This window comes from Hemitrygon akajei, chromosome 16 (genome assembly GCF_048418815.1).
Source record: "Hemitrygon akajei chromosome 16, sHemAka1.3, whole genome shotgun sequence".
Taxonomy (NCBI): Eukaryota; Metazoa; Chordata; class Chondrichthyes; order Myliobatiformes; family Dasyatidae; genus Hemitrygon; species Hemitrygon akajei.
The window spans coordinates 37,198,087-37,211,760 of NC_133139.1; the positions used below are offsets into that span (position 1 = coordinate 37,198,087).

The 13,674-nt window shown below is 40.9% G+C and overlaps 1 protein-coding gene across 6 annotated transcripts in view; it reads left to right on the plus strand.

Annotated features, from left to right (window-relative positions):
• sema6bb (sema domain, transmembrane domain (TM), and cytoplasmic domain, (semaphorin) 6Bb) overlaps positions 1-13,674 on the plus strand; it is a 533,030-nt gene that overhangs the window by 47,902 nt on the left and 471,454 nt on the right. The window lies entirely within an intron of this gene.

Here is a 13,674-nt window from a genome sequence, read left to right on the forward strand (position 1 = left end):
CTGGCATGGTGTCTCAGATGCTGCCAGGTCTGTTGACATAAGGGAGCTCCCATGATTTCTATGGAGAAGGCTTTTCATATAGATAGGAGGTGTAGCCATCAATTATGATACCACTTTCTTTGTGATTATTTTCCCCAAATTCAGGAACCAGGCTGTAAGTACTGAGGTAGAAAAGCTATTTGTATAAAGTATGGAAGGTAAGTGGCAGTGAAAGTAAGTATGTGTTGAAGACTTTGGGCTGTCAGGCTTGGGAACTGGAGAGTGAAAGCTGGTTTAAAATTACTCTTTTCTTCAGTGGAGAAATGAAAGTGGCAGAAAACATTGTTGAGCTACTAAGTGCAAATGGCATTCAATATTTTTCCTCTTTCAATTTGCGGATGGTTTTTACTTTAAAAATTGTCTTTGTAGCTGAATGGGTTCAGCTTTTAAACAAGTAAGTTAAACTCAACTCTTTGTGTGGAGCACTGCACTGTATGAGAAAGTGACTTTGCCTTGTATTGAGTTCCTGGTTCTCTGAGGTGGCTCTCGCTTGGCGTGGAGGCAGGAGGGGGAGGGGCACAACAAAACTTGGAGATTGAAGCTCTTTTGACATGGAGGAATCTAGTTTGCACAAAGGGTCTTTGGAAATGGAAGTGAGTTGGGAATGTCAATTTAGCTTCTGGAAAAGAGATTTGATATTCATACAATGACTGAACTACCCAATGATTTGAGGGAACTATTCTCAACATAATCCAGCACTACTCTTGCATAGTTTGTCATTTGTTGCGTTTGTATGCTGCTGTGCTAACCATCAAGTGTGACTGTTACTTTAAGATTGGGTAGGTTGGTGCTACATTAACCCACATTCTGTAGTTAACAGCAATGTTGTCAAAGCCTTGGAGTTATTTGGCATGGAAACTGGCCTTTCAACACAGAATATCCCCACTGACCATCAAATACCCACTGCCTCTTGTTTTCCACTTAATTCCTCCCACCCCTCACTCCCCACCCACTGTCCACCACCACCATCTTGTTCTTCTTCCAAATACCAGTTCACAGTGGCCAGTTTACCTATCGAACAGCAGGTCTTTAGCAATTCAATGTACCCAAGCAAAACAACCGTATTCACAAGGCCAAAATATAAGCTCTGTAGAGACAGCCCTGGAGGTCAGAGTTGAGCCTAGGTCACTGGAACTGTGAGGCTGTAGTGTTAACTGCACCACGGTGTGGCCCTGTCTATGTATGGTGATGCTTTAGTTCAGTATAGGAGCTGTCACAAAGCAGTGTTGTTCCATTGGTGCTCAAGCTGTCAGTGAGCTTGTTACATACCGTGTGAGGAAAGCCAGCACACCACCTGGAACCCCTCAGCGCTAGTAATTGAAGAGGTCACATGATGTTAAAAGGCACATGGGGCTGCTATTGAAATCACAGCCTTGGCTTGTCCATTCAGCACAGCTGTGGAAGTAAACAAAAACACAGATATTGGTGAAGAGCAAACCTGACAGATCTGCGTTCCCTCTAGAATCGCCTGCATCAACTCACATTTGACATAGCGGAGTCAGGGCACTATACAGCATGGAGACAGGCCATTTGGCAATGAAGTTGTCCACCTAGGCCAAATGCAACAAAATGGAAGTAGCTTATCTACCTCTAGATCTTTCCTATCCATGTATGTGTCCAGATGTCTTTAAATGCATTAATTGAACCTTCCTCTAGAACTTCCTCTGGTAGCTCGCTCCATATACCCACCGCGCTTTGTGTGGAGGGGAAAAAACTTGCCCCTTAGATCTCCTTTAAATCTTTCCTCTCTTATATTAAACCAGTGCCCCCAACTTTCAGACTCCCCTACCTGAGGCAAAACACTGTGCCCATCCATCTTATCAATGCCCCTAATGATTTTATAAAACCTCTATAAGGTCACCCCTCAGAATCCTTCAGTCGAGGGAAGACAGTCCCAGCCTATCAAGCCTCTCCTTACAACTCAAGCCCTCCTATCCAAGCAACATTCTTTTGAAACTATTCTTCACCCTCTGTAGCTTAATCAAATCCTTCCTACAGTAAGGCCAGAACTACACACAATACTCCAGGTATTTAGTCTCACCAATATCCTATGCATATGTAAATAGGCTTATTATTGTCACATACACTGAGGTGCAGTGAAAAACTTGCCTTGCATATTGTTCATACAGATCAATCAACAGGGCTTTGAAGTAGTACAAGGTTAAGACAATAAGTGCAGAATAAAGAGTAACAAATACAGAGGAAGTACAGTGTAGGGAGACAATAAAGTGGTAGGTCATAACAAGGTAGACTGTGAGATTATGAGTTCTTATACTAAGGAACTGTTCAGTGGTCTTTTAATCACAGTGTAAAAGCTGTGTGTGAGCCTGGTGGTACGTACTTTGAGACTTCTGTATCTTCTGCCCATTGGGAAAGAGAGAAGAGAGAATGTGAAGGGTGTCTTTTGATTATGCTACCTGCTTTATTGAGTCTACGGAGGGGGAGATGCATCCACATGGCATAATATCAAGTGCCAAAGTGAGAGAGGAAGATGCAGTGGATGAAGCTGCGATGGAGAGTGCCTGGGAAATCGGTCAACACCACAAAAAGGTGCAGCTGTAGGCAAAGCACACGAATACCATGGTTTGTCTCTGCTGTATTTCACCAACGAGGAAGTTGCAAGCTGCTGGACTTGGAAAAAGATGGCTGCCTTGTTGAAAGTCAGGGATTATAAGGACTGAAGAGCCAATCATTTTAAAAACATGCAGTCTTCAACCATCCATTCCACAGAAAACTGGGAATGGATGGTTGGAGCCTTTCAATGTTCATTAAGAATCTGGGTAAAAGGAACAGATTGAAATAGCTTTGGGAGACAGGATTTGCTTTCAAATTGGATCTGAAAGAAAGTTACTCTATTTACACTTAAGAACTGAAGCACATTTGGAGAAGATCCTGAAGCTTAATTATAGCAAATTGTTGGGATGACCTGTCAATGTGAGCAAGACATGAACTACAAACATGAGAGAAGAGGGAAAGGTATGTGCAATTTATAGATGGCAATTAATCAACCAACCTGCACGTAATTGTGATGTGTGAGGAAACCCATGCAGTTACAAAGAAGAATGTGTACAGATAGCACCAGAAGTCAGTATTGGGTCCAATGGGAGCAGTAATCTTGCCACTACTGACAAATGAGACCATTTGTCTGAAACTTTGGAATGGAACTGCAGAAGAATCCTCCTGGAATCTGTTAAGTTTGGAAAAACAAATCCAATGCCAGCATTCTGTACGGGGCTCAGTGAGTTGTTCCACTGGGTTGCGAGACTGCATCTAATTGCTTTACAGAAAACAGTCCACAGCCGGAGCAGAAGAGGTCACAGAGCAAGCTTAAAATACTAAGCCGCAAAATCCGAATGAAACATCTGTCTGAAAGCATCCAGAGATGTTTACTGTGTGTCTTTTCTCCGCCAACTTGTTGCACATCATGGAACTCCCAGCGGGGGTGAACAAATTGCAGATTGAATTGGACAAGTTGAGAGAAATGCGCATAGCATTATGGAAACAGCATCAGGGTCCAGAAGAGAAAAAAGTGTGTCACTGTACAAACAGAGGTTGGAATATCGGTGTTTGTGAATAACAGGATTGATTTCAGGTGTTTTGTCAAAGACGGATGCCAAATAAGATGCCTCTAAAAGGGAAATGGAGATGAAATCCATGAAACAAAGCTTCAAAGTGAGGGGAGCAGCATAGCAACAGAGGAACAGGAAGTAACACAAAGCAGAGAGGTGAATTCCACAATCCTGAAAGGAGACAAAGGGTTCATTAAGTTAACAGATTTCTCAAAGACTCCAAGAGAATAAGCCTGTCTGCTGGTTGATGATCATACAAGTTACAAGGAGATCAGATCATAAGGGAGTGCTGTCTGTAGAACAGGAGGCAAACCAGAGTGAAATTAAGACAACGAAATGCTGTGGGTTCTCGGGAGATTAAGAAACCTGACATGTGTTTTAAAGTTATTATTGTACATGTATGTACAAGTTCTTGAATGTACTCACTAATTGTGATGGTACATTGGATTATTATATAATCCCACTAGGACATGGACAATCAATTGCATCCTCCTTTGGCAGTCGATTCTGAACTAAATTGAAGCAAGTACATACAAGACTGCTTGATTAAGCACATGGCACATCTTGTTTAAAAATATTAGCAATTCTACCAACATTAGAATTTTAGTTGCGTTCAACTCTGTCAAGGATTGCCCTTTTTTAAAAAGGGAAGGAGCGGACTGTACAGAAGTATTGGTCTGTGGCTCGTGTTTGCTGGCTGCTTTACATTGGTAACTGGTTTACCATTGTCACTTGAACTGATTTGCAGTGGAAAAGCTCCATGGATTGCATGCCAAATAAAGTTTCTCACTGTCTCAGATTCAAAACTGGTTTGGCCACAGAAAACAGAGTTAATGGTGGAAGGGCATTTTTCTGACTGGAGGTCTATGCTCAATGGCAGATAGTGTTTAATCAAGGTAAGTATAAGGGTGATGAAGACTTGCCTTCATTGGTCAGGGCATTGCGTATAAAAACTGACAAGTTATTTAGGCCGCATTTAGAGTTTTGAATGCAATTCTGGTTGCCGCATTGCAGGAAGGATGTGATTTTTGGGGAAGTTCAGCAGGGTGCTAATTGGATTGGAGAACATTTGCGATAAAGAGGGAAGAAGTGACAGACAGAAGCAAATAGAATTATGAGAGGTTTTATGGAAGTTGGTAGTCTTTTACCTAGAGTGGAAATGTTAAATACTAGAGTGCATAGCTTTAATGTGAGAGGGAGAATGTTTAAAAGAGAAGTGCAAGGCAATTTTTTTTTAACAGAGAACAGTGGGTTCTTGGAAAATGCTACCAGGGGAAGTAGTGGAAGCAAGCGAGAGCAATGTTTAGGAGACATTTAGAACATCACCTGAACAGGCAAGGAATGAAAAGATGTAGACCATGTGCAAGGAGATGGGATTGGTTTAAGTAACATCATGCTCAGCACAGACATAATGGGCTGAAATTCCTGTACTGTACTGTTCAATGTTCTATGAATCACTTGATTGAAAATGCATGGGGAGATGATGATTGCACATGTGAAAAAAATTAATAAATTGTTTTTGAAGGGGGTAACTATGGGGAGATCATTGCAAGGAATATTAAACCCTGAAAACATTTAATTCTTAGAGTTGTGCATGTGGGGTTTAAATGTGGCCATGTTAATAGTTCAGTAACCCAGTTGTGTATAAGAAGTTTATTGCAGTATTTTGTGTTGTTTATTTCAGCCTATAATTCATAAATTGAAAACTTGCAACTAGTTAGACCTTAGGGGGGGGTAGACTTGTGATTTCCCTGGACAACATCTCAGCTGAAAAGTTGCTTGAAATCTGTTTAGGTGTTAATTACCACTCACTTAGTTGCAATCACAATTAAAATGTAACTAGAACTTGGATCATCTTTGTTCAAATTATCTGCACTCAAATTTAAAGTTTAAGAGAGTTGACTCATAATCATGCATAAATCTTGTGCATTGAACTTAATTTTTAATAGTTACAAGGAAGCCTGAAAATTTTTATCACCTACAAAGTCACAAAATTAGCCATGGACTTGGACATTGGCAGGGGCCAAAGCCTTAGGGCTAATATACCAGCAAGATCCAGATTGTCAGCATTTATTTAATATTTAATATTAATATTTATGGGAAAGCCTTGGACCATATCTGTGGATGCTGTGAACATGATTAAGTCATAAAAATAGACCAATCAGAAATGAATATCATGCTGCGGCAGAATAAATATGGGAAACTGGTGCAAAACTGTCCAGAGAATCTGTTCATTATGGCAAATGCTGAGTATTTTTATTATATTCTGAAAAGGTGAGAGCACAATGACATGTTTCTTCAGTAGTGGGAACCTTCGAGATTCCTAATGAGGTGCCAAGCTGTCATCTATTAAATTGTGTGCACAAAAAAAAATAAGTGACTTTTAATGACATGTTTGCATTGCGCTTCCACCGGAGTTTTTCCTGAGGAAGTTCCTGAAGTGATGAAGCTGTCATTAGTGTGAATTTCCCTTGTATCCCTGGAGGAGCAATATTCAGGATATCAGCAGCAGCATTGAAGCCACCCTGCAGGCAAAGGATGGCAAACGCACAATCAGTGCCAGGACCCCAGCTGTAACTTTGTCATCTGCTTCCGCCAAGAAACCCATCTATAGTCATGGTTGATAACCCATTCGGGTCAGCAGGGTTATAATTGTACTGCCAGCCTGCCAGACAGAGCTTCTGCCTCCAAGCCAATGTGATTGTTATTATGGGTCCTTTGCCTCTGATTATGCAAAGAGTCAGATCTTTATAGACTGTTGCAGTACAAGAGGAAGCTATTCAGTACAGCTTACCTGCTGGTATTTGCATGCACGTTCTCCTGGTGACCTTCATTAAACACCACCAGAATAATTTACCATTCCTTTCTTCAGAATTGTTATGAAGCAGTCCCTTCAGCACACCAACCAGCCAGCATCCACCTAATCTAACCCACTTTAGTTTTCCTTCTCCTCCCATGAGCATTATCTTAATTCTGTCGCTACTACTGGACTCCTATACACATGAACGGCAAATGTACATTGGCTAACTAACTCACTAACCCACACATCCTTGGGGTGTGGGTGGAAACTGAAACAGCTTGGGGGGAAACGTGCATTCATAGGGAGAACTTTGCAAAAGTTTGCTCAAGCAGCACTGTGATCAGAACTGAAAGTTGGGTCTCTGGACCTGTGAGCCAGCCCCTCTCCTGTTTATAAATACAAGACTGGTATCAAAAGCCAGACTGTAATATATGAGATACAGCTTTGAATGCCTTTACTTAATGCAGACATGTTAAATAGTGGTTTATGTTCTGCCAAGAGTGGTGTTCATAGGGATTCTATCTCTGAGTATATACATAAGTTAGGGCAAATTTGTCCCAGCTTGGGGCAGTTCAGAGTTGGCTTTAAATCACAGACAATGGAATGGAAGAAAAGCATCAGAAGTTAGGTTTGCACTATAATGGAAGGATCTATTTCTGCAGCAACTGGCTTTGATGAGTTTGCTGGTTCTTTAACTGCTTCGATTTCTTTCATAATAAAATTAATTCTTGGTCAATTGTTCAGAATTACTAAGGCTGTTTAAAGATGGTATCCTGCAGCTCAGCTGAGCTCAGCACCCACCAAGGATTAAACTTGTTCTCTCTGCGACTGTGTGCCACTGTCATCCATCGTACTGGGCGTTTACCCGCCCACTGACAAATAATTTATCATTGATAGCTTACAGGTTATAATGGCATCACTGCCTGGCTGAATAATCGAAGTTCATTTAATGTGATAATGGTGTAATAGCTGGTTGTTTGCTGAAATCCCCACTCCTCCTTATACATTCCACTGTGTTTCTTTTACCGGTGGAGAAGATTGATCAATCAGCAGTAACAACTCTGGATCTGCTGGCCAAGGATTACAAGAGCCAAAAACTTCTCACTATTTCAAACTTTGTATCTTTTCTATTTCCTGACTTTTGAATTAATACTTTTATTTATAAGAAGAATATTTGTTAAAAATCTGCATGTTAGGTGGAACTTAATGAATTTTGCTATGTTTATAGTTGCAACTTTTAAGAATGCTTGAACCAATGGCATGCAAAACATTAAACACCAGCCTTGTACTTGCATGCATTTAGTTAATAGAAACTGTATAATTAGCGAGGGGCACCATGGTAGCACAGCGGGTTAGCACAATGCTTATTACAGCCTGGGGCATCAGAGATCTGAGTTCATTTCCAGTGTTCCCCTCTAAAACATTTTCACGCCTTTGTGTGCACATAGGTTTCCTCCGGTAGCTTCAGTTTCCTCCCACAGTCCAAAGACGTATCAGTGAGTAGGTTAATTGGTCATTGTAAATTGACCTGTGATTAGGTTAAATTGGTGGGTTGCTGGGCGACGTGGCTTGTTGGGCTTTAAGGGTCTGCTCCGTACTATATCTCTGAATAAAAATAAAATGTAAACTTCACTAAGTGTACAATTTCAGTACTCATGTACGTGGAGATTTTTTTGTTTCTGTGAAAAGGAGAGAGTGTGCAAAAGTTTTTTACTTGATTTTAGTTTCTTCATAATCACTAAATGGAGGTCGATGTTGAAGTAAATATGTAAAGGAGCTAGATTTAGTTTAACGTGTGTATGATTAATTTGTTCCTTCATCACTCAACTGGTGGCATTCTCACCTTCTGCCTCTGAAGGCTGTAGTGTCAAGTCGGGCACCTACTTCACCTACAACCCATCTCTGACAGTGATCTCACACAATCTCTTTAGTAAGTTTTATTTTTGAGACCTTAAGTGACTGAGGAGTTTGGCTGTAAAACCAGAGACACATTGGTAGCCATTGCAGGTGGTGTTGGAAGGCATGGTAAATCCATGATTGCTATGACTCAGTAGTCTGTCTGTCCTTTGGCGTTTATACATAGTGTGGTCACTCTAGTGCAGTACGATGGTCTCTTGAGGGGTTGTCCATTGGTGTGATTTTATGTGGCTGTAGAGACCGATCCAGGATCCACATATTCTCCCACTTGCTGATCACTGGGGACATCTGTTAGGGTGGATTCCCTAAATGGAGAAAGCCTGTGAATGACTTTGATTAATGTGGGGAAGCTGATGCATGGGCAAACATCACACAGTCCTTGATAGTTTGGGCTCAGAGTCCATTGGCGTGGAAGACAAGATGACTGGGGGCCTTTCACTGCTGCTGCTTTCCTCTGCCTTCATTGCTCTTGTGATGGGCCATCATCTTTCACCAGCTCCACCATGGAGGTCTTGGTTCTATTGCTCTTTGTCTGCAACCTCCTCCTTGACCGTACTGGGTGATCCTACCAAGAGCTAAGCGCCAGATGTCATCACTTGAGGGGATCTCAGGTACTCGCACACCTCTCCATGACAAGGTGATGACCCTCAGAAAAACATTGATCTGTAATTGGAAGAAGACAATTTTCCTCATAGATGTTGCTCCACCTTGGACAAGTCTTTGGATAACTGTGTTCCAGACTGCCCATAAGACTATAAAACATAGGAGTAAAATTTAGGCAATTAAGCCCATTGAATCTGCCCCCCAATTCAATCATGGCTGATTTATTTTCCTCTTCAACCCCATTATACTGCCTTTTCCCTATAACGTTTGACCTATCAACCTCCTCTTTATATGTGCCCAGTGTCATCACCTCCATAGTTGTCTGTTGCAATGAATTCCACAGATTTAACATCTCTGCTTAAAGAAATTTCTCCTCTTCTCTGTTCTGTCGAGGCTACCTCTCTTGATATTTGCTTCAGTGGTTCCTTTGAATTTTTTTAAATATTCCCATTTCCTTCCCCCATTTATGGTTTGCTTCTTTAGCTATGGGTTGATAGGTCTGTTTCAGACATAGGCTAGAAGATCTGAGCCATTAAATAGTGTTTGCTGGCACAAGGGAAATTGATGTATTTTGATGACACTGGATACTCAATTTTTTAAATAGCAAAAATAGATTTTTTTCATATAATACACAATCCAAAAAAAGTTCATTAATGGAGATTACATTCATTAATGTAAAATCTTTTAACAAGAACACAAACATATCATCATTGTGAATCATGTGACTCTCTGAGGTGAAATTACTTTCATTATTTGAAGGTATTCCCTGCTGATCTCTGACCCTTCATATGATTTAGATGTTACAATCTTTTCCCCTTTTGCTGGCCACCCTAATGTCATTTAAAAAATCTTGGAAATCACATCCAATCCTGCATTCATTGATGCCAATTTGGGCCTTTGTCCTTCATGCATTACCCATCTAATGTGCCATCTAAATCATCTAAGTACAGACATCCACTGCAAAATTAAAACATTTACAGTCCCCAGCCTCCTTTGAAAGTGCACAGTCCCATGCTGGTCTTGCTTGATGTCCACGTGGAAGATGTGCCTCTTTCAGGATCCGAATAAGGCCTAGTGTCCCTTCTGCTACTGCATATGGAGGGGCCGAGATCAGCAAGGAATCCCTTCAAATAATGAACAGGATTTCACCTCAAAGAAAGTAATCTGCATAAAGTCCTTGATTTTCATTTTATCTTTCATAGAAACAGGATTGCATAATAGACAAAACTATGGGAGCTCAAACTTTACAACATATGTCAGTGATAATAAACTTGACTTGGATTCTGAGACTTTGCCCAGTAAGGGACCACACTTTGAATTGTTACTTATTTGCCTATGAAGTTCTTTGGCGTATCCTTATATCAAGAAAAAACGAAGTTGGTAGCACTCTTACCTGTAAAACAAGGGCTGCATATTCATTACTCACCTTCAGACAAGTGCATAATATTCACTTGTGCTTAAGTGCGGTCGTGAGAGAGGATCACAGAACCAGTGATGCCTTTGAGTGAAACATTATTTAAGGCCTTATTTGAAGATTGAGAAGCTATGGCACTGTTTTATGGAAGAGGGAATGCCCAGGATTTCTGTTGAATCTCTGGAATATATCGTATGGCTGCTGACTCCTCCCTTTGCTGTGGTCTTGTCACTCCAAACTTCAACAGCTCTAAGACTCAGCTCTGCTGATCAGGTGCGATACTCTTCCCAAGTTCATGATCAAGTTTAATTATCATTCAGCCATACATGAATATAGCCAAACAGAACAGTGCTCCTCCAGGGCCAAGGTGCAAAACACAATACCAACAGTCATACGTAGCACAAGGCACATATAGCACATGTATGATAGCAGTAAACATATATATATCCCATCCATGAGTGACATGTCCTGTAAATTGATGGTGCATGGGTGTTACTGGTAAAGAACAAGGAGTTCTCAGCATCCATGGACGAATGCATGCACACAATCTAGCTCATCTTCCACCGAGCAAACAGCGGTGAGCAGTACCAGTGAGAGGGGCCGGCGCCCAACCCAGCATGGATGCTGCGCTACACAGCCACCGGCCTCTCCTCTCCTGGACTGCTGCACCAGGCAACCCTCAGATGGAGGCCTCACCATTTCCCCCGCTGTCTCTCTCGCCTATTAACAAAGGAAATGGACTTCCAGTATTTTGCATTAACCAATCTCCAGCGGGGTTTTGTCATTGCAAGAGAAATGTCCAAGACCATCAGTGTCGTGCACCAGTTCCGGTGCCGTTCTGTAGCGGGCAGTAATGCAGTCCACCCCAAGTCCAACTCCTCCACTATCAATCAGTTCACTGGTGGAATAGACCTGTAGTATGTGAAGTTCTTAATGTCCAACATTGTCTTGTGATTGTAAAAATGATGTTTAAAAATGATTTTTTAAAAACTGTGGTTCGCCCCAGAGAGGTTGTTGTGTCCGAACCTGCCAGCAGCTTACTGCTGTCTGTGAGTGGGATCCCAGCAGCATTCTCTGGTCCTTGGAGAACAGAGGTGAAATCGGTGGTGTTTGTTCCAGGGCTGCCCAGTAATGATAGTTGCCAGGACACAATGGTGTATCTTCTCCCACAGTCCTTCGATTGTAAGAAGACTTTCAATCAAACTCCTAATGAAATAAACAGCACCACACAATCTAGTTTCCAAGGCGTTGACTGTTTGCTGAAGTTGCAGGCTATATTATTGAAATGGGCAAATATTGATCAAAACTTTGGACCTATAGCAAGTGCCCATTAGATATTTTGTGACTGCTTCTTCAGTGGAACAACTGAAGATTAAATTACCGTTGCATTTTCTCACTGTCACAGCCTCTTTATCATGAATATTATCACCTCCATCTATCAGGCAACTACTTGTATCCGATAACATTCAGGGAATACTTTTGTTAAAGCTATTGGAAGCATTAAATACAAGTTAAAATTGAAGACATTTACATGCACCAGACCCTTATGACTGAAATGCAGCTTGGGAATTCTCAATGCGGCACAGACGACAAAGAAAATAACAACACTTCATGCATCAAACCAAAGTATGAAGCCATAACTGGTTTTATTTACATTAGGAATGGATATGATATGGTTTTACGAAGGAGATGGGTAAAATAGCAAAAGCAAAATCACTTTCCGTCTCATTACTTTTGTCATTGCAGATACACGTTATAACCAATGTTTTCATGACTGCTTGGCTTCTGGTTTTAAATTCAAAACCCTTCAGGTTGGCTTTTCTTTCTCAGTGAGCTCCTGTTGATGGTCAATGAGCTAAGCTTCAGCCCACACCTTCACAAATAACGCCATCCCATAGTGGAGATGCAGTCAACCAATGCACGACATGAAACCTCCAACAAAAAAATCCTGTGGTTGTATATCCTGTTGTGCAAGCAATATTGTAGGGCAAATACCTGTAGCAAACCTACAGAATTCTGGGTTTTTTAAAATTGCATTCTGAGGATGACTGATAAGTTAAACTATGTAATACTCTGAGCTAAAACCATCCTGGGTCTATAGAAAACAGTTCAAAGTTTCAATTTTCAGTCTAAAGCAAATGCTTCACAACAGAGATATATTTTGCCTTAGCTTCCACCTGCCTTTCATGTATTTATTCGTTTTCTGCTAAGAGGGTGCTTCTCCTTCCCTTGTTTCATGCATGTTTGTGACATACAACAGCTTATATAGGCACAAAAATAAGTATTTTCTTATATAAACTAATGATTCCATTACATCTGTTTGAATTACTTTTAGAAATTTCAAAGAAAATTGCTGCATTATACAGAAGAGACAATTCTTGTCTATAAAGTGTCTGCTTTTAGTCACCTTAGCCATGCCACTATCAGCCAATCAGCTGCTGTGGCCCAGATTTGGGGCTTTACACCTTGTGATGTAGATGGTATTACATTAAGAGATTTCTATATTTAAGACAAATAATTAGATTATCTTGTGTTCCAGAATAGCTATAAATTAGCCTTGTGGATTATGATCAGTATGCTACAAGAACCTGAAGTTTATCGGGGGACAGATTTAGCCCATGAAGATTGCTGGCCCGGGAGATCATAGGTAGGCTAGGAAAGCTTTAGAGTTCGCAAACTATATTGCGAAGTTGGAGGGAAATTCATAGGGCTTGCGTATGTTGTCGAAGAGGGTAGCCAGAAGGGCTGTTAGGAGAGTTTGAGCTAGGAGATTGGAGATGGATTGTCTGGAAGTGAAATCTGCAATAGGACAGGAGATCCCTGGACTGTGAACTATACTATTAAAGCAAATATTCATCTTGTGTTATCCCAGTGATGGCTTGTCTTGACACTGCCTACCTCAGGAAAGACCAGGAGCTGATGTTAGTCCACTTACACATGCTTCAAATGTGGGTTAAAAAAACACTTGCCTTTCCTTGCATAGTGGATGCATCGGGTATCATTAAAAAACATGATACCCAAATACTGAGTGCTAACTACTTCACAATGTCATTATATTATTCTGTGTGGATGTACATCCAAAGAAAACAAGATTAAATTCTGTAATACTTGCTCTTAACTTTAATTTTAGATTCCTGGAATAAAATAAATAATTTGAATTTAAAGACGCCTAGCTTCCCAAAGCACTTTATGCCAAGAAGTTATTTTCATGTGTGGTCACTGATGTGATGTAGGAAGTATTTTCCTACCTTGTCTTAGAGCTCACTTGCAGAAAGATAGAGCTCTCAATGATTAGAAGTCTGTGAACTTGACTGATATCTAGCACTACAATG